Source organism: Triticum dicoccoides, chromosome 1A (assembly GCF_002162155.2).
Source record: "Triticum dicoccoides isolate Atlit2015 ecotype Zavitan chromosome 1A, WEW_v2.0, whole genome shotgun sequence".
Lineage (NCBI taxonomy): Eukaryota > Viridiplantae > Streptophyta > Magnoliopsida > Poales > Poaceae > Triticum > Triticum dicoccoides.
Window position 1 is genome coordinate 489,646,923 of NC_041380.1, and position 22,039 is coordinate 489,668,961.

Here is a 22,039-nt window from a genome sequence, read left to right on the forward strand (position 1 = left end):
GCTAAAATTGTATTGATAGGAAACTCAGATACATGTGTGGATACATAGACAACACCATGTCCCTAGTAAGCCTCTAGTTGACTAGCTCGTTGATCAATAGATGGTTACGGTTTCCTGACCATGTCATTGGATGTCATTGATAACGGGATCACATCATTAGGAGAATGATGTGATGGACAAGACCCAATCCTAAGCCTAGCACAAAGATCATGTAGTTCATATGCTAAAGCTTTTCTAATGTCAAGTATCATTTCCTTAGACCATGAGATTGTGCAACTCCCGGATACCGTAGGAATGCTTTGGGTGTGCCAAACGTCACAACGTAACTGGGTGGCTATAAAGGTACACTACAGGTATCTCCGAAAGTGTCTGTTGGGTTGGCACGAATCGAGACTGGGATTTGTCACTCCGTGTAAACGGAGAGGTATCTCTAGGCCCACTCAGTAGGAAATCATCATAATGTGCACAATGTGATCAAGGAGTTGATCACGGGATGATGTGCTACGGAACGAGTAAAGAGACTTGCCCGTAACGAGATTGAACAAGGTATCGGGATACCGACGATCGAATCTCGGGCAAGTATCGTACCGCTAGACAAAGGGAATTGTATACGGGATTGATGAAGTCCTTGACATCGTGGTTCATCCGATGAGATCATCGTGGAGCATGTGGGAGCCAACATGGGTATCCAGATCCCGCTGTTGGTTATTGACCGGATAGTTGTCTCGGCCATGTCTGCATGACTCCCGAACCCGTAGGGTCTACACACTTAAGGTTCAATGATGCTAGGGTTATAGGGAAAGTATGTACACGGTTACCGAATGTTGTTCAGAGTCCCGGATGAGATCCCGGACATCACGAGGAGTTCCGGAATGGTCTGGAGGTAAATATTTATATATGGGAAGTCCTGTTTTGGTCGCCGGAAAAGTTTCGGGTTTTATCGGTAATGTACCGGGACCACCGGGAGGGTCCCGGTGGTCCACCAAGTGGGACCACCAGGCCCGGAGGGCTGCATGGGCCAAGTGTGGGAGGGGACCAGCCCCAGGTGGGCTGGTGCGCCCCCCCCACCAAGGCCCAAGGCGCAAGGGAGAGTGGAAGGGGGCAAACCCTAGGCTCAGATGGGCCTAAGGCCCACCTAGTGGTGCGCCCCCCTCTCTCCCCCCTTGGCCGCCCCCCTAGATGGGATCTAGGGCTGGCCGCCACCCCTAGGGGTGGAAACCTAGGTGGGGGCGCAGCCCCTCCCCTCGCCCTATATATACTTGAGGTTTTGGGCTGCCATAGATACGATTTAATCTCCTTCTTGGTGCAGCCCTACCCCTCTCCCTCCTCGTCTCTTGCGGTGCTTGGCGAAGCCCTGCTGGAGTACCACGCTCCTCCACCACCACCAAGCCATCGTGCTGCTCCTGGATGGAGTCTTCCCCAACCTCCCCTTCTCCCATTGCTGGATCAAGGCATAGGAGACGTCACCGGGCTGTACATGTGTTGAACACGGAGGTGCCGTCCATTCGGCACTAGGATCTTCGGTGATTTGGATCACGACGAGTACAACTCCATCAACCCCGTTCACTTGAACGCTTCCGCTTAGCAATCTACAAGGGTATGTAGATGCACTCTCCTTCCCTCGTTGCTAGATTACTCCATAGATTGATCTTGGTGATGCGTAGAAAATTTTGAATTTCTGCTACGTTCCCCAACAGTGGCATCATGAGCTAGGTCTATGCGTAGTTTCTATGCACGAGTAGAACACAAAGTAGTTGTGGGCGTCGATTTTGTCAATTTACTTGCCGTTACTAGTCTTATCTTGATTCGGCGTCATTGTGGGATGAAGCGGCCCGGACCAACCTTACACGTACGCTTAGGTGAGACCGGTTCCACCGACTGACATGCACTAGTTGCATAAGGTGGCTGGCGGGTGTCTCTCTCTCCCACTTAAGTCGGATCGGATTCAATGAACAGGGTCCTTATGAAGGGTAAATAGAAATTGGCAATTCACGTTGTGGTTTTGGCATAGGAAAGAAACGTTCTTGCTAGCAACCTATAGCAGCCACATAAAAAACTTGCAACAACAATTAGAGGACGTCTAACTTGTTTTTGCAGCAAGTGTTTTGTGATGTTATATGGCCAAAGGATGTGATGAATGATATATGTGTTGTATGAGATGATCATGTTCTTGTAATAGGAATCACGACTTGCATGTCGATGAGTATGACAACCGGCAGGAGCAATAGGAGTTGTCTTAATTTATTTATGACCCGCGTGTCAATATAAACGTCATGTAATTACTTTACTTTATTACTAACCGTTAGCTGTAGTAGTAGAAGTAATAGTTGGCGAGACAACTTCATGAAGACACGATGATGGAGATCATGATGATGGAGATCATGGTGTCATGCCTGTAGGACCTTGAAGTAGATGTGTCTAGAGGGGGGTGATTAGACACTTCATCCTAAAGTTGCAATTTTAAGCTTTTTCGGTTTAAGTGGAGTTTAGGCATAATTTAAACATTCACAATACATATCAAGCAAGTATGCAAAGAGTGTATAGGCAGCGGAAAGTAAAGCATGCAACTTGCAAGAATGTAAAGGGAAGGGTTTGGAGAATTCAAATGCAATTGGAGACACGAATGTTTTTCCCGTGGTTCGGATAGGTGGTGCTATCCTACATCCACGTTGATGGAGACTTCAACCCACGAAGGGTAACGGTTGCGCGAGTCCACGGAGGGCTCCACCCACGAAGGGTCCACGAAGAAGCAACCTTGTCTATCCCACCATGGCCGTCGCCCACGAAGGACTTTCCTCACTAGCTGTAGATCTTCACGAAGTAGGCGATCTCCTTGCCCTTACAAACTCCTTGGTTCAACTCCACAATCTTGTCGGAGGCTCCCAAGTGACACCTAGCCAATCTAGGAGACACCACTCTCCAAGAAGTAACAAATGGTGTGTTGATGATGAACTCCTTGCTCTTGTGCTTGAAATGATAGTCTCCCCAACACTCAACTCTCTCTCATAGGATTTGGATCTGGTGGAAAGAAGGTTTGAGTGGAAAGCAACTTGGGGAAGGCTAGAGATCAAGATTCAAATGGTAGTAATGGAATATCTTGGTCTCAACACATGAGTAGGTAGTTCTCTCTCAGAACATATGAGTTGGAAGTGTAGATGTGTTCTGATGGCTCTCTCTACGAATGAAGAGGAGGTGGAGGGGTATATATAGCCTCCACACAAAATCCAACCGTTACACACAATTTACCAATCTCGGTGGGACCGAATCAACAAACTCTATCGGACCGAAAAGGTAAACCTAGTGACCGTTAGAGATTTTCGGTGGGACCGACATGCAACTCGGTGGGACCGAGGTGCTAGGGTTAGGGTAAATCCAAAACTCGGTTTGACCGATTACTCAAACTCGGTGGGACCGATTTGGGTAATAAGCGAAACAGAGAGTTGGCCAAGCAAACTCGTTGGGGCCGATTGCATATCTCGGTGGGACCAAAAATATTCCAACAGGTAACAGAGAGTTTGCAAGCCCATCTCGGTGAGACCGAGATCCCATCGGTGAGACCGAACTGATTAGGGTTTCTGGCAGTGGCTATGACAAGTGAAACTCGGTGGCGCCGGATAGAAATAATCGGTAGGTCCGAGTTTGGCTTTGGGTTTAGATCATATGTGGAAGTGGGAAAGTAGTTGAGGGTTTTGGAGCATATCATTAAGAACATGAAGCAAGAGGCTCATTAAGCAACACCTCATCCCTCCTTGATAGTATTGGCTTTTCCTAAAGACTCAATGTGATTTTGGATCACTAAAATATAAAATGAAGAGTCTTGAGCTTTAAGCTTTAGCCAATCCTTTGTCCTTAGCATCTTGGAGAACTTCCCACAACCTTTAGTCCATGCCACTCCATTGTTGAACTTATCTGAAACATACTAGATAGAAACGTTAGTCCAACAAGAGATATGTTGTCATTAATTACCAAAACCACCTGGGGAGCACTTGTGCTTTCAATCTCCCCCTTTTTGGTAATTGATGGCAACATACATCAAAGCTTTAGATAAAGATATAAAGAACAACAAGTAAAGCTTTGGAAGGACATGTAAGAAGCATAGGCTCCCCCTACATGTATGCACTCATGTGAATATGAAATATAGAGGCATGTGAGAGCATAACCATGACAGAGTAGGCAATGTGTTACATGTATCTTGGCCATATGCATCAGAGCAAAAGATTATCAAGGAAAATACCTTCATCCTTGAGTATTCTCTCCCCCTGGAAATCTCTTTCTCCCCCTTAATACTTTCTCTCTTGTAGGTTTTGGTCCTTGAGACTTTCTCTCCCCCTTGAGCTTTGATGTGATCTCTCTCTCCCCCTTTGACATCAATTTCCAAGAAGGGCTTTCTGGAATCCGTCGTATAGGTTTGGTCCTTGAGACTCAGCACAAAGCACTGGATAAAACTGTGATGCTTGTAGAGGACAAGATTCATTGAGTAGAGCTGGATCAGAAGAAAGACAGAACAAGTGGCAAACTGTTTTTCCTGTTGCGAAGTCGGTGGCACCGAGTGGCATTTTTCAGTGGTACTGAAAAGATTCGGTTGGACCGAAAATTACAAGTCGGTGAAACCGAGTTCACACTGAGAAAAACACTTGTCACCTCAGCTCACTAGACATGTAGGATCTCACAAAGATTTGCAATGAATTTCCTAAAGGATTTGCAAGGAATTGAATGCAGAAAATGCAGAACAAAAACAAAAAAAAGAAGAAACTGAAAGATCAAGATGAAGTTTTTTTTGATTTTGAAAAAGAGAAAGAAAATAAACATGCATGAGACAAATGCAATAACACACAAGAGAACTTCATCTAGAGTTGGGCGGTGACATAGTCACCTATGTTAGAGTATATTGACTTAGGAGTCTAGTGAGAACACTTGATCATAGGTCATACTCATTGTTTAAGCTCAAAATGGGGTTACCATTTTTTGTTTAAGCATTTTGATGTATTCACATCTTGTTGAGTTGCTTTGACTCATGTGTTGGAGTAAAGCTTCTCTAAGATGGAATAACATACCTTGGGTGGTGGTGTGGTTCTTGCTCATGTAGTTGAACTTGTGTGGGTGCTCAAGGTTGATGTAGCTCATCAAGAGTTTGAGTTCATCTACCTACATGGGTTAGTTTTTGCAAGGAAGGGCACTTGTGTATCCAAAAATGACAATCATGAAGCTTCAACATAAAATTTGTCAAAGGATATGTTTGAATGGTTTTGTGCTTCCTTGTCTTCAACCACCATTGTGTAGAGACTTGGTGATGTAGAGATTGCTCAAGATGTGAGTGAGTCGTAATCTCATGGAATTAGATTCAAGCAAGCACCTACATGGGTTAGACATCATGCAAGGTACAAATATATCCAAGACATAAGATAGTCATCATAAGAGATATATCATGGATTAGTCATAAGCTCATGTCTTGCATGTATCCAATGGAGTTCCTACTCCAAGTTCGAAGCATCAATAATGTTCAATTCACCTCTCAACCTACAAAATACTTTCTCATCAAGAGGTTTAGTAAATATATCCGCTAATTGCTTATCGGTGCGAACATGCTTAAGATCAATGTCACCCTTAGCAACATGGTCTCGAATGAAATGATGACGAACTTCAATATGCTTAGTTCGAGAATGTTGTACAGGATTATGACCAATTTTGATAGCACTTTCATTGTCACAAAGTAGTGGAACATGTTTCACATAGATCCCATAATCTTTAAGAGTTTGGGTCATCCAAAGTAATTGAGCACAACATGAACCAGCGGCAATGTATTCCCCTTCGGCGGTGGATAAGGATACCGAGTTTTGTTTCTTGGAAGACCAAGACACAAGAGATCTACCAAGAAATTGACAAGTACCCAAAGTGGACTTTCTATCAACCTTGTCTCCGGCATAATCCGAGTTGGAATAGCCAACAAGATCAAAAGAAGACCTCTTAGGATACCAAATGCCAAAGTTTGGTGCATGAATTAAGTATCTCACTATCCTTTTCACGGCCTTAAGATGACATTCTTTAGGAGCAACTTGATATCGTGCACACATGCACACACTTAGCATAATGTCAGGACGTGAAGCACATAGGTATAGAAATGAACCAATCATAGAGCGATAAACCTTTTGATCAACCGGTTCACCATCTTTGGTCAAATCATTATGTCCACTAGTAGGCATGGGTGTAGACATACCTTTGCATTCTTGCATATTGAACTTCTTGAATAAGTCCTTGGTGTACTTCGTTTGAGAGACAAATGTACCTTCCTTAGTTTGCTTTATTTGCAAACCGAGAAAGAATTTGAGTTCACTCATCATAGACATCTGAAACTTCTCTGACATTAGCTTTCCAAACTTTTCACTAAAGAGAGGGTTAGTTGAACCAAATATGATATCATCAACATAAATTTGGCATGCAAATAGTTCTCCATTAACCCTTTTAGTAAAAAGCGTAGAATCAATTTTACCAATTTCAAAACCACTTGCAATAAGGAACTTGGTCAAGCATTTATACCATGCTCTAGGAGCTTGTTTAAGACCGTAAAGAGCTTTGTGAAGTTTGTAAACATGATTTGGTTTCTTAGGATTGATAAAGCCGGGAGGTTGTTTGACATAAACTTCCTCCTCTATTTCACCATTTAGAAAATCACTTTTAATGTCCATTTGGTACAAGGTGATATTATGGTGATTAGCATAGGAAAGTAAGATGCGAATGGACTCAAGTCTAGCAACGGGAGCATATGTATCACCATAGTCCATACCTTTGACTTGTGTGTACCCTTGGGCGACGAGACGTGCTTTTTTGCGAACCACTTGTCCATCTTCATCTTGCTTGTTGCGAAACACCCATTTGGTACCAATGATGTTGTGGTTGTTGTCGGGCTTCTCAACCAATGTCCAAACTTGGTTTCTCTCAATGTTGTGTAGCTCTTCATGCATAGCGTTTATCCAATCCGGATCTTCCAATACTTCTTCAACCTTCATAGGTTCAATGCTAGAGATGAATGAATAGTTTTCACAAAAGTTAGCTAAACGAGTCTTTGAGCGAGTGATTCTCCCGGTTTGTATATCATTGAAGATTTGCTCGACGAGATGATCTTTGGCAATTCTTGCTCGAACTCGTGAGAGCTTTTGCTTGGGTCTTCGTTGAACATCTTCTTCATCTTGTTCTTCTTCTTGGCCTTCTTCATTGTTGACGTTGTCGTTCTCTTGTCATGGTGGAGAAGGAGGTTGTTGATATTCGTCTTGATGTACTTCCTCATCTTCTTCATCTTGGTGTGTCCCACTTGTGCATGCTTCCGTATCAATTCTTGGTTCACCTTGTCGTGGAGTAGAAGCTTCCACTTGGACGGACGAGGTACTCTCCTTCACCTCCGTTGGACGAATTTTGCCAATAGACAAGTCTTGGATTGCTTCTGAAGGGTCTTTGTCTCCTACATCAATTGGAAATTGCTCTACTTGCGAGCCATTAGATTCATCAAACTTCACATCTACTTTCTCTTCAACCTTTCGGGTGAAATTGTTGTAGACATGGTAAGTGTGAGAGTTTGAGCCGTAACCAAGTAGAAAACCTTCATGAGATTTAGGAGCAAACTTTGAACGACGATGCTTGTCAAGAACGTAGCACTTTGAGCCGAATACTCGAAAGTATCCAACTTGGGGTTTGTTACCGGTGAGGAGCTCGTATGCCATCTTGCTGAGTAGCTTGTGAAGATACAAGCGATTTGTTGCATGACAAGCTGTCTCAATTGCTTCTGCCCGAAAGTGCTTCGACGTCTTGTATTCATCAAGCATCGTTCTTGCCATTTCGATGAGCGTCCGGTTCTTCCTCTCAACAACTCCATTTTGTTGAGGTGTGTACGTAGCCGAGAACTCTATGAAATCCCTTCATCGTCAAGAAAGGTGTCCACATTTGCGTTCTTGAACTCCGTTCCGTTGTCACTCCGAACCTTCTTGATCTTCACGTCAAACTGATTTTGGGCCTTCCTAGCGAAGTTTTTGAAGATCTTCTGGACCTGCGACTTGTCATTAAGAAAGAACACCCACGTAAATCTTGAAAAATCATCAACTATAACTAGACCAAAAGAATTTCCACCGAGACTCTTGTAGGCGTTGGGACCAAAAAGATCCATATGAAGTAGCTCGAGTGGCCTCCTTGTGGTCATGATGTTCTTCACGGGATGCCTTCCCCCAACCTGTTTACCTGCTTGACAAGCACTGCAAAGTCTATCCTTATCAAATATGACATCGCTAACTCCAAGGATATGATTTCCTTTAATAAGCTTGTCAAGGTTTCTCATGCCAACGTGACCTAGTCGTCTATGCATTTTTAGAGAAATCGAGAATGTAAAGATCACCTCTACGCATACCGATAAAGACCATTTTATGATTGTCTCGACGAAATACTTGGCAATCTACCTCAGTAAATAGGACATTTAAACCGAAATCGGCAAGTCTAGATACTGAAAGTAAGTTGTAGCCGAGAGATTCAACGAGCATGACATTTTGAATGGAACTATCATGTGAGATGGCCACCTTACCAAGGCCAACCACTTTACCCTTTGAATTATCACCAAAGGTGACATATTTTCGACGGCCGTCATTTTTAGCAAGTTCACGGAACATCTCTTCATCTCCGGTCATATGATCAGTACATCCACTATCAAGAACCCATTCCTTTCCTCCTGACACATATCCCCGAAGATTTGCCGTAAGACCAAAATGTCTCATTGCTTCATCAAGATCGAAGTCACGATCATCATCATCATCATTGTATCCATGTTCACCATGATCTTGTGACTCATCATTTCCTAGAGAGGGTAATTCATTAGATAAATGATCATCAAAGTGGTCACTTTTATGAATTCTTATAGCTTTGAATATAATATCACTAATGATTCCACCATCTCCTTTAGCTCGCTTGAGATTGGCAAGCTCAAATAGACAATCACCAAAACTAGGATCACTAGAGTTCATCTTACTCAAGGCAATAGATTTATGGAGAATTTCATCCAAATTTTTCAAGGAATGATCGGGAAATCGTTCCTCAAGAAATTTCCATATAGTATAGGCACAATTAAGAGTAGGCAAACTAGTAATCAAATTTTTGGGCAATCCTATAACGATGAGCTCAATAGTTCTAAGATTGTGAATCATGTCAATATCTTCATCTAGAGTAGGATGCAAAGGATCAATATGAGGTGCACAAGGGCTAGCAATATAATTGTTCAAATGATATTGATTGAAGATTACAAGCATCTCATTCTTCCACTCATGAAAATATTCTCCATCAAGAATAGGCACTCTATGTCTAAGACTCCCTAAGGTAGACACATCCATCTTCCTCCAATGGTGATTAAACCAAGGCAATGGAGACCAAAGCTCTGATACCACTTGTAGGACCTTGAAGTAGATGTGTCTAGAGGGGGGTGATTAGACACTTCATCCTAAAGTTGCAATTTTTAAGCTTTTTCAGTTTAAGTGGAGTTTAGGCATAATTTCAACATTCACAATACATATCAAGCAAGTGTGCAAAGAGTGTATAGGCAGCGGAAAGTAAAGCATGCAACTTGCAAGAATGTAAAGGGAAGGGTTTGGAGAATTCAAACGCAATTGGAGACACGGATGTTTTTCCCGTGGTTCGGATAGGTGGTGCTATCCTACATCCACGTTGATGGAGACTTCAACCCACGAAGGGTAACGGTTGCGCGAGTCCACGGAGGGCTCCACCCACGAAGGGTCCACGAAGAAGCAACCTTGTCTATCCCACCATGGCCGTCGCCCATGAAGGACTTGCCTCACTAGCGGTAGATCTTCACGAAGTAGGCGATCTCCTTGCCCTTACAAACTCCTTGGTTCAACTCCACAATCTTGTCGGAGGCTCCCAAGTGACACCTAGCCAATCTATGAGACACCACTCTCCAAGAAGTAACAAATGGTGTGTTGATGATGAACTCCTTGCTCTTGTGCTTCAAATGATAGTCTCCCCAACACTCAAATCTCTCTCATAGGATTTGGATCTGGTGGAAAGAAGGTTTGAGTGGAAAGCAACTTGGGGAAGGCTAGAGATCAAGATTCAAATGCTAGGAATGGAATATCTTGGTCTCAACACATGAGTAGGTAGTTCTCTCTCAGAACATATGAGTTGGAAGTGTTGATGTGTTCTGATGGCTCTCTCCACGAATGAAGAGGAGGTGGAGGGGTATATATAGCCTCCACACAAAATCCAACCGTTACACACAATTTACCAATCTCGGTGGGACCGAATCAACAAACTCGGTCGAACCGAAAAGGTAAACCTAGTGACCGTTAGAGATTTTCGGTGGGACTGACATGCAACTCGGTGGGACCGATGTGCTAGGGTTAGGGTAAATCCAAAACTCGGTTTGACCGATTACTGAAACTCGGTGGGACCGATTTGGGTAATATGCGAAACAGAGAGTTGGCCAAGCAAACTCGGTGGGGCCGATTGCATATCTCGGTGGGACCGAAAATATTCCAACAGGTAACAGAGAGTTTGCAAGCCCATCTCGGTGATACCGAGATCCCATCTGTGAGACCGAACTGATTAGGGTTTCTGGCAGTGGCTATGACAAGTGAAACTCGGTGGCGCCGGATAGAAATAATCGGTAGGTCCGAGTTTGGATTTGGGTTTAGATCATATGTGGAAGTGGGAAAGTAGTTGAGGGTTTTGGAGCATATCATTAAGCACATGAAGCAAGAGGCTCATTAAGCAACACCTCATCCCTCCTTTATAGTATTGGCTTTTCCTAAAGACTCAATGTGATCTTGGATCACTAAAATATAAAATGAAGAGTCTTGAGCTTTAAGCTTTATCCAATCCTTTGTCCTTAGCATCTTGGAGAACTTCCCACAACCTTTAGTTCATGCCACTCCATTGTTGAACTTATCTGAAACATACTAGATAGAAACGTTAGTCCAACAAGAGATATGTTGTCATTAATTACCAAAACCACCTAGGGAGCACTTGTGCTTTCAATGCCGGTGACAACAATGATCATGGAGCCCCGAAGATGGAGATCAAAAGGAGCAAAATGATATTGGCCATATCATGTCGCTTTTTGATTGCATGTGATGTTTATCATGTTTTGGCATCTTATTTTCTTAGAACGATGGTAGTAAATAAGATGATCCCTCATTAAAATTTCAAGAAAGTCTTCCCCCTAACTGTGTACCGTTGCGAAAGTTCGTCGTTTCGAAGCACCACGTGATGATCGGGTGTGATAGATTCTAACGTTCACATACAACGGGTGTAAGACAGATTTACACACGCGAAACACTTAGGTTGACTTGATGAGCCTAGCATGTACAGACATGGCCTCGGAACACAAGAGACCGAAAGGTCGAGCATGAGTCGTATGGTAGATACAATCAACATGAAGATGTTCACAAATGATGACTAGTCCGTCTCACGTGTTGATCGGACACGGCCTAGTTGACTCGGATCATGTAATCACTTAGATGACTAGAGGGATGTCTATCTGAGTGGGAGTTCATAAGATGAACTTAATTATCCTGAACATAGTCAAAAGGTCTTCGCAAATTATGTCGTAGCTCGCGCTTCAGTTCTACTGTTTAGATATGTTCCTAGAGAAAATTTAGTAGAAAGATGATAGTAGCAATTATGCGGACTAGGTCCGTAAACTAAGGATTGTCCTCATTGCTTCATAGAAGGCTTATGTCCTTAGTGCACCGCTCAGTGTGCTAAACCTCGAATGTCGTCTCTGGATGTTGCGAACATCTGACATACATATTTTGATAACTACATGATAGTTCAGTTAAACGGTTTAGAGTTGAGGCACCGAAGACGTTTTGAAACGTCGCGAAACATATGAGATGTTTCGAGGGCTAAAATTGGGATTTCAGGCTCGTGCCCTTGTCAAGAGGTATAAGACCTCCGACGATTTTCTTAACCTGCAAACTAAGGGAGAAAAGCTCAATTGTTGAGCTTGTGCTCAGATTGTCTGAGTACAACAATCATTTGAATCGAGTGGGAGTTGATCTTCCAGATGAGATAGTGATGTTTCTCCGAAGTCATTACCACCAAGCTGCTAGAGCTTCGTGATGAACTATGATATATCAGGGACATATATGAGGATCCTTGAGATATTCGCGATGTTTGACACCACAAAAGTAGAAATCAAGAAGGAGCATCAATTGTTGATGGTTGGTGAAACCACTAGTTTCAAGAAGGGCAAGGGGAAGGGCAAGAAGGCATACTTCATGAAACGGCAATTCAGCTGCTGCTCTAGTGAAGAAACCCAAGGTTGAACCCAAACCTGAGACTAAGTGCTTCTGTAATAAGAGGAACAGCCATAGGAGCAGAATTGCCCTAGATACTTGGTAGATGAGAAGGCTAGCAAGGTCGATAGAAGTATATTGGATATACATTGTGTTAATGTGTACTTTACTAGTACTCCTAGTAGCACCATGGTATTAGATACCGGTTCGGTTGCTAAGTGTTAGTAAACTCGAAATAAAAGGCTGTGGAGTAAACGGAGACTAGCTAAAGGTGAGCTGGCGATGTGTGTTGGAAGTTTTTCCAAGATTGATGTGATCAAGCATCACACGCTCCCTCTACCATCGAGATTGGTGTTTACGTTGAGCATAGACATGATTGGATTATGTCTATCGCAATACGGTTATTCATTTAAGGAGAATAATGGTTACTCTGTTTATTTGAATAATACCTTCAATGGTCTTACACCTAAAATGAATGGTTTATCGAATCTCGATCGTAGTGATACACATGATTCATGCCAAAAGATATAAGATAGTAATGATAGTACCACCTACTTGTGGCACTGCCACGTAAGTCATATCGGTACAAAACGCATGAAGAAGCTCCATGTTGATGGATATTTGGGCTCACTCGTTTTTGAAAAGTTTGAGACATGTGAACCATGTCCATTGGTGTATATGCATGAAGAAACTCCATGCAAATGGACCGTTAGGACTCACTTGATTTTGAATCACTTGAGACATGCAAATCATACCACATGGGCAAGATGCCTGAAAGCCTCGTTTTCAGTAAAATGGAACTAGAAAGCAACTTGTTGGAAGTAATACATTTTGATGTGTGCAGTTGAATGAGTGCTGAGGCGTGTAGTGGATATCGTTATGTTCTTACTTCACAGATCATTTGAGTAGATGTTGAGTACATTTACTTGATGAATCACGAGTCTGAATTATTGAAAGGTTCAAGTAATTTCAGGGTGAAGGTGAGAGATCGTCGTGACAAGATGATAAAATATCTATGATACGATCATAGAGAGGAATATCTGAATTACGAGTTTGGCACAGAATTAAGACATTTTGGAAATTGTTTCACAACTAATACAGCCTGGAACACCATAGTGTGATGGCGTGTCTGAACATCATAACTGCACCCTATTGGATATGATGGATACCATGATGTCTCTTATCGAATTACCACGATAGTTTATGGGTTAGGCATTAGAGACAACCACATTCACTTTAAATAGGGCACCACGTAATTCCGATGACATGACACCGTATGAACTATGGTTTAGAGAAACCTAAGCTGTCATTTCTTAAAAGTTTGGGGCTGCGACGCTTATGTGAAAAAGTTTCAGGCTGATAAGCTCGAACCCAAAGCGGATAAATGCATCTTCATAGGACACCCAAAACAGTTGGGTATACCTCCTGTCTCAGTTCCGAAAGCAATAAGGGATTGTTTCTAGAATTGGGTCCTTTCTCGAGGAAAAGTTTCTCTCGAAAGAATTGAGTGGGAGGATGGTGGAGACTTGATGAGGTTATTGAACCGTCTCTTCAACTAGTGTGTGGCAGGGCACAGGGAGTTGTTCCTGTGGCACCTACACCAATTGAAGTGGAAGCTTATGATAGTGATCATGAAACTTCAGATCAAGTCACTACCAAACCTCGTGGGATGACAAGGATGCGTACTACTTCAGAGTGGTACGTAATCCTGTCTTGGAAGTCATGTTGCTAGACAACAATGAACCTACGAGCTATGGAGAAGCGATGGTGGGCCTGGTTTCCAAAATGGCGCGAGGCCATATAATCCGAGAGAGGATCCATATATGAAAACAAAGTGTAGACTTTGGAAGAACTACTTGATGGTCGTAAGGCTGTTAGGTACATATGGATTTTAAAAGGAAGACGAACAATGATGGTAAGTATCACCATTAAGAAAGCTCGACTTGTCATTAAGATGTTTTCCGACAAGTTCAAGGAGTTGACTACGATGATACTTTCTCACTCGTAGCGATGCTAAGAGTCTGTTGGAATTATATTAGCGATTACTACATTATTTATGAAATCTTGCAGATAGGATGTCAAAAACATTGTTTCCTCGACGATTTTCTTGAGGAAAGGTTGTATGTGATACAACCGGAAGGTTTTGTCAATCCTGAAAGATGCTAACAAGTATGCAAAGCTCCAGCAATCCTTCTAAGGACTGGAGTAAGCATCTCGGAGTTGGAATGTATGCTTTGATGAGATGATCAAAGATTTTGGGTGTATACAAAGTTTATGAGAAACTTGTAATTCCAAAGAAGTGAGTGGGAGCACTATAGAATTTCTGATGAGTATATGTTGCTGACATATTGTTGATCAGAAATGATGTAGAATTTCTGGAAAGCATATAGGCTTATTTGGAAAGTGTTTTTCAATGGAAAGCCTGGATTAAGCTACTTGAACATTGAGCATCAAGATCTATAAGGATAGATCAAAAGGCTTAATGGTACTTTCAAATGAGCACATACCTTGACATGATCTTGAAGGTGTTCAAGATGGATCAGTCAAAGAAGGAGTTCTTGCCTGAGTTGTAAGGTATGAAGTTAAGACTTAAAGATCGACCACGGCAGAAGAAAGAGGAAGGACGAAGGTCGTCCCCTATGCTTTTGTCATAGGCTCTATACGGTATGCCATGCTGAGTACCGCACCTGATGTGTGCCTTGCTACATATCTGGCAAGAGGGTACAAAGGTAATCTAGGAGTAGATCACCAGATAGCGGTCTAAATTATCCTTAGAGGAATAAGGATATGTTTCTCGGTTATGGAGGTGATAAAGATTTCAACGTAAAGAGTTACGTCGATGCAAGCTTAACACCTATCCGGATAGCTCTGAGTAGAGATACCGGATACGTATAATGGAGCAACAATTTAGAATAGCTGCAAGTAGAACAGTTATTTGAAATGGCTCCAAATGTAGCATAGTAGTTGCATCTACAAGATGACATGGAAACTTGCGAAGTACATACGGATCTGAATGTTGCAGACCCGTTGACTGAAACCTCTCTCACAAGCATAACATGATCAAACCCAGAACTCTTTGGGTGTTAGTCACATGGGGATGTGACCTTGAGTGTTAATCACATATCGATGTGAACTGGATTATTGACTCTAGTGCAAGTGGGAGACTGTTGGAAATATGCCCTAGAGGAAATAATAAATTGGTTATTATTATATTTCCTTGTTCATGATAATCGTTTATTATCCATGCTAGAATTGTATTGATAGGAAACTCAGATACATGTGTGGATACATAGACAACACCATGTCCCTAGTAAGCCTCTAGTTGACTAGCTCGTTGATCAATAGATGGTTACGATTTCCTGACCATGGACATTGGATGTCATTGATAACGGGATCACATCATTAGGAGAATGATGTGATGGACAAGACCCAATCCTAAGCCTAGCACAAAGATCGTGTAGTTCGTATGCTAAAGCTTTTCTAATGTCAAGTATCATTTCCTTAGACCATGAGATTGTGCAACTCCCGGATACCGTAGGAATGCTTTGGGTGTGCCAAACGTCACAACGTAACTGGGTGGCTATAAAGGTACACTACAGGTATCTCCGAAAGTGTCTGTTGGGTTGGCACGAATCGAGACTGGGATTTGTCACTCCGTGTAAACGGAGAGGTATCTCTAGGCCCACTCAGTAGGAAATCATCATAATGTGCACAATGTGATCAAGGAGTTGATCACGGGATGATGTGTTACGGAACGAGTAAAGAGACTTGCCCGTAACGAGATTGAACAAGGTATCGGCATACCGACGATCGAATCTCGGGAAAGTATCGTACCGCTAGACAAAGGGAATTGTATACGGGATTGATTAAGTCCTTGACATCGTGGTTCATCCGATGAGATCATCGTGGAGCATGTGGGAGCCAACATGGGTATCCAGATCCCGCTATTGGTTATTGACCGGATAGTTGTCTCGCCATGTCTGCATGACTCCCGAACCCGTAGGGTCTACACACTTAAGGTTCGATGATGCTAGGGTTATAGGGAAAGTATGTACATGGTTACCGAATGTTGTTCAGAGACCCGGATGAGATCCCGGACATCACGAGGAGTTCCGGAATGGTCCGGAGGTAAATATTTATATATGGGAAGTCCTGTTTTGGTCGCCAGAAAAGTTTCGGGTTTTATCGGTAATGTACCGGGACCACCGGGAGGGTCCCGGTGGTCCACCAAGTGTGGCCACCAGGCCCGGAGGGCTGCATGGGCCAAGTGTGGGGGGGGGACCAGCCCCAGGTGGGCTGGTGCGCCCCCCACCAAGGCCCAAGGCGCAAGGGAGAGTGGAACGGGGCAAACCCTAGGCTCAGATGGGCCTAAGGCCCACCTAGTGGTGCGCCCCCCTCTCTCCCCCCTTGGCCGCCCCCCTAGATGGGATCTATGGCTGTCCGCCACCCCTAGGGGTGTAAACCTAGGTGGGGGCGCAGCCCCTCCCCTCCCCCTATATATACTTGAGGTTTTGGGCTGCCATAGATACGATTCAATCTCCTTCTTGGCGCAGCCCTACCCCTCTCCCTCCTCATCTATTGCGGTGCTTGGCGAAGCCCTGCTGGAGTACCACGCTCCTCCACCACCACCACCACCTCTCCTTCTCCCCTTGCTGGATCAAGGCGTAGGAGACGTCACCGGGCTGTACGTGTGTTGAACACGGAGGTGCCGTCCGTTCGGCACTAGGATCTTCGGTGATTTGGATCATGACGAGTACAACTCCATCAACACCGTTCACTTGAACGCTTCCGCTTAGCGATCTACAAGGGTATGTAGATGCACTCTCCTTCCCTCGTTGCTAGATTACTCCATAGATTGATCTTGGTGATGCATAGAAAATTTTGAATTTCTGCTACGTTCCCCAACACTTCATCCCGACCAGTAGAGCAAAGAGTTGCTCCTCAACCTACTGAACCTACTGAAAATGCTTACTGTGAAATTCCTTCAGGTATGATAGAGAAACTGCTAGATAAGCCTTTTACAGGAGATGTTACATTGCATCCCGATTTGCACCTAATCTATGTGGTTGAAGTTTGTGGATTATTTAAGCTTGCAGGTATGCCCGAGGATGTTATCAAGAAGAAGGTCTTCCCTTTATCTTTGAAGGGAAAGGCATTGACATGGTTTAGGCTATGTGATGATATGGGATCATGGAACTACAACCGATTGAAATTGGAATTTCATCAGAAGTTTTATCTTATGCATCTTGTTCATCGTGATCGTAATTATATATATAATTTTTGGCCTTGCGAAGGACAAAGCATCACTCAAGCTTGGGGGAGGCTTAAATCAATGTTATATTAATTCCCCAATCATGAGCTCTCAAGAGAAATTATTATTCAAAATTTTTATGCTCGACTTTCTCTCAATAATCGCTCCATGCTCGATACTTCTTGTACTAGTTCTTTTATGATGAAGACTATTGAATTCAAATGGTATTTATTGGAGAGAATTAAACGCAACTTTGAAGATTGGAATCTCGACGAAGGTAAGGAGTCAGGTATAACCCCAAAGTTTGATTGTGTTAAATCTTTTATGGATACCGATGCTTTCCGTGAATTTAGCATTAAATATGGACTTGACTCTGAGAAAGTAGCTTCTTTCTATGAATCCTTTGCTACTCATGTTGATCTCCCTAAGGAGAAGTGGTTTAAATATAATCCTCCCATTGAAGTAAAAGTAGTTGCACCTATTAAACTTGAAGAAAAGGCTATCACTTATAATGATTCTTTTGTTCCTACTGCTTATATTCAGAAACCACCTTTCCCTGTTAGGATGAAGGATCATGCTAAAGCTTCAACTGTGGTTCGTAAGAGTAATACTAGACCTACACCCTCTGAGCAAATTAAAGTTGAACCTAGTGTCGCTATGGTTAAAGATCTCTTGGCTGATAATATTGATGGGCATGTTATTTACTTTTGTGATGAAGCTGCTAGAATTGCTAAACCTGATACTAAAATAAACATAGACCTATTGTAGGCATGCCTGTTATTTCCATTAAAATAGGAGATCATTGCTATCATGGCTTATGTGATATGGGTGCTAGTGCAAGTGCAATAGCTCATTCCTTATATAAAGAAATTATGCATGATATTGCGCCTACTGAGATAGAGGAAATTGATGTTACAGTTAAGCTTGTGAATAGAGACACTATTTCACCAGTTGGGATTGTTAGAGATGTTGAAGTCTTGTGTTGGAAAGTTAAATATCCTGCTGATTTTCTTGTTCTTGGTTGCCCATGAGATAACTTTTGTCCCATATATTTGGTAGACCCTTCTTGAATACTATTAATGCTCGGATAGATTGCAAAAAGGATGTTGTTACTATTGGTTTGGGGGATATGTCTCATGAGTTTAATTTTGCTAAATTTTGTAGACAACCCCATGATAAAGAATTGCCAAGTAAAGATGAAATTATTGGTCTTGATTCTATTGCCGTGCCTCCTAATGATCCTTTAGAACAATATTTGCTCGACCATGAAAATGATATGTTTATGAATGAAAGAAGGGAAATAGATGAAGTATTATTTAAAAAGGGTCCTATTTTGAAACACAACTTACCTGTTGAAATCCTAGGGGATCCTCCTCCACCTAAGGGTGATCCCGTGTTTGAGCTTAAACCTTTACCTGATACTCTTAAATATGCTTATCTTGATGAGCAAGAGATATATCCTGTTATTATTAGTGCTAACCTTTCAGAGCATTAAGAAAACAAATTATTGAAAACTCTGAAGAAGCAGCGTGCGGCTATTGGATATACTCTTGACGATCTTAAGGGCATTAGTCCCACTCTATGCTAGCACAAAATAAAATTGGATAAAGACGCGAAACCGGTTGTTGATCACCAACGACGGTTAAATCCTAAGATGAAAGAAGTGGTAAGAAAAGAAATACTAAAGCTTCTGGAGGCAGGTATAATTTATCCTGTTACTGATAGTCAGTGGGTAAGTCATGTCCATTGTGTCCCTAAGAAGGGAGGTATTACTATTCTTCCTAATGATAAAGATGAATTGATCCCACAAAGAATTGTTATAGGTTATAGAATGGTAATTGATTTCCGCAAAATAAATAAAGCTGCTAAAAAGGATCATTACCCTTTACCTTTTATTGATCTAATGCTAGAAAGACTGTCCAAACATACACACTTTTGCTTTATAGATGGTTATTCTGGTTTCTCTCAAATACCTGTGTCAAAAGAGGATCAAGAAATGACAACTTTTACTTGCCCTTTCAGTACCTTTGCTTGTAGACGTATGCCTTTTGGTTTATGCAATGCACCTACTACCTTTCAAAGATGTATGACTGCTATATTCTCTGACTTTTGTTAAAATATTGTTGAGGTTTTCATGGATGATTTCTCCGTATATGGAACTTCTTTTGATGATTGCTTAAGCTACCTTGATCGAGTTTTGCAGAGATGTGAAGAAACTAATCTTGTCTTGAATTGGGAGAAATGGCACTTTATGGTTAATGAAGGTATTGTCTTGGGGCATAAATTTTTCGAAAGAGGTATTGAAGTCGATAAAGCTAAAGTTTATGCTATTGAAAAGATGTCGTGTCCTAAGGAAATTAAAGGTATAAGATGTTTCCTTGGTCATGCCGGCTTTTATAGGAGGTTCATTAAAGACTTCTCGAAAATTTCCAGGCCTCTGACTAATCTTTTACAAAAAGATGTTCCTTTTGTCTTTGATGATGACTGTGTAGAAGCATTTGAAATACTTAAGAAAGCTTTGATGTCTGCACCTATTGTTCAGCCACCTGATTGGAATTACCATTTGAAATTATGTGTGATGCTAGTGATTATGTTATAGGGGCTGTTTTAGGACAAAGGGTTGATAAGAAATTAAATGTTATCCAATATGCTAGTAAGACTCTGGACAATGCCCAGAGAAATTATGCTACTACCGAAAAAGAATTTTTAGCAGTTGTATTTGCTTGTGATATGTTCAGACCTTATATTGTTGATTCTAAAGTAACTATTCACACTGATCATGCTGCTATCAAATATTTTATGGAAAAGAAAGATGCTAAACCTAGACTTATTAGATGGGTTCTCTTGCTTCAAGAATTTGATTTGCATATTATTGATAGAAAGGGAGCTGAGAACCCCGTTGCAGACAACTTGTCTAGGTTAGAGAATGTTCTGGATGACCCACTACCTATTGATGATAGCTTTCCTGATGAACAATTAGCTGTCATAAATGCTTCTCGTACCGCTCCATGGTATGCTGATTATGCTAATTATATTGTTGCTAAATTTATACCACCTAGTTTCACATACCGGCAAAAGAAAAAAGTTCTTCTATGACTTAAGACATTACTTTTGGGATGACCCACACCTTTATAAAGAAGGAGTAGATGGTGTTATTAAACGTTGTGTACATGAGCATGAACAGGAACAGATCCTACGCAAGTGTCACTCTAAGGCTTATGGAGGACACCATGCTGGAGATAGAACTGGACATAAGGTATTGCAATCCGGTTTTTATTGGCCTACTCTCTTCAAAGATGCCCGTAAGTTTGTCTTGTCTTGTGATGAATGTCAAAGAATTGGTGATATTAGTAGACGTCAAGAAATGCCTATGAATTATTCACTTGTTATTGAACCATTTGATGTTTGGTGCTTTGATTATATGGGTTTGTTTCCTTCCTCTAATGGATATATGCATATTTTAGTTGCTGTTGATTACGTTACTAAGTGGGTAGAAGCTATTCCAACTAGTAGTGATGATCATAACACCTCTATTAAGATGCTTAAAGAAGTTAGTTTTGCGTGGTTTGGAGTCCCTAGATACTTAATGACTGATGGTGGTTCACATTTTATTCATGGTGCCTTTTGTAAACTGCTTGCTAAGTATGATGTTAATCATAGAATTGCATCTCCATATCACCCACAGTCTAGTGGTCAAGTAGAATTGAGTAATAGAGAGCTTAAATTAATTGCAAAAGACTATTAATAGATCTAGAAAGAATTGGTCCAGGAAACTTGATGATGCATTATGGGCTTATAGAACTGCATACAAAAATCCTATGGGTATGTCTCCATATAAAATGGTTTATGGAAAAGCATGTCACTTACCTCTTGAACTAGAACATAAGGCATATTGGGCCTTTAAAGAGCTCCATTATGATTTCAACCTTGCTGGTGAGAAGAGGCTTTTTGACATTAGCTCACTTGATGAATGGAGAACCCAGGCCTATGAGAATGCCAAACTGTTTAAAGAAAAAGTTAAAAGATGGCATGACAAAAGGATACAAAAATGTGAGTTTAATGTAGGTTATATGTATTGTTATACAACTCTCGTTTAAGATTTTTTGCAGGCAACTCCTTTCTAAATGGGAAGGTCCTTACGTCATTCAGGAGGTCTATCGTTCCGGTGCCATAAAAATCAACAACTTCGAAGCCACAAATCCGCGGGTGGTGAACGGTCAAAGAATCAAACATTATATCTCATGGTAATCCTATAAATGTTGAAACTAATGTTATTGAAACAGTAACCCCAGAGTAATACATAAGGGACACTTTCCAGAACATTTCAGACTCCGAAAAGGAAGAGGTATGAGGTACGGTAAGTAAACCGACTCCAAAACAGTTCTAATAGCAATTTTTCTCCGTTTTGGATTATTTAAGAAAATAGGAAAATAATAAGTAGTCTGGGAAGGACACGAGGCGTCCACGAGGGTGGAGGGCGCGCCCCCTGCCTCGTGGGCACCTCGTG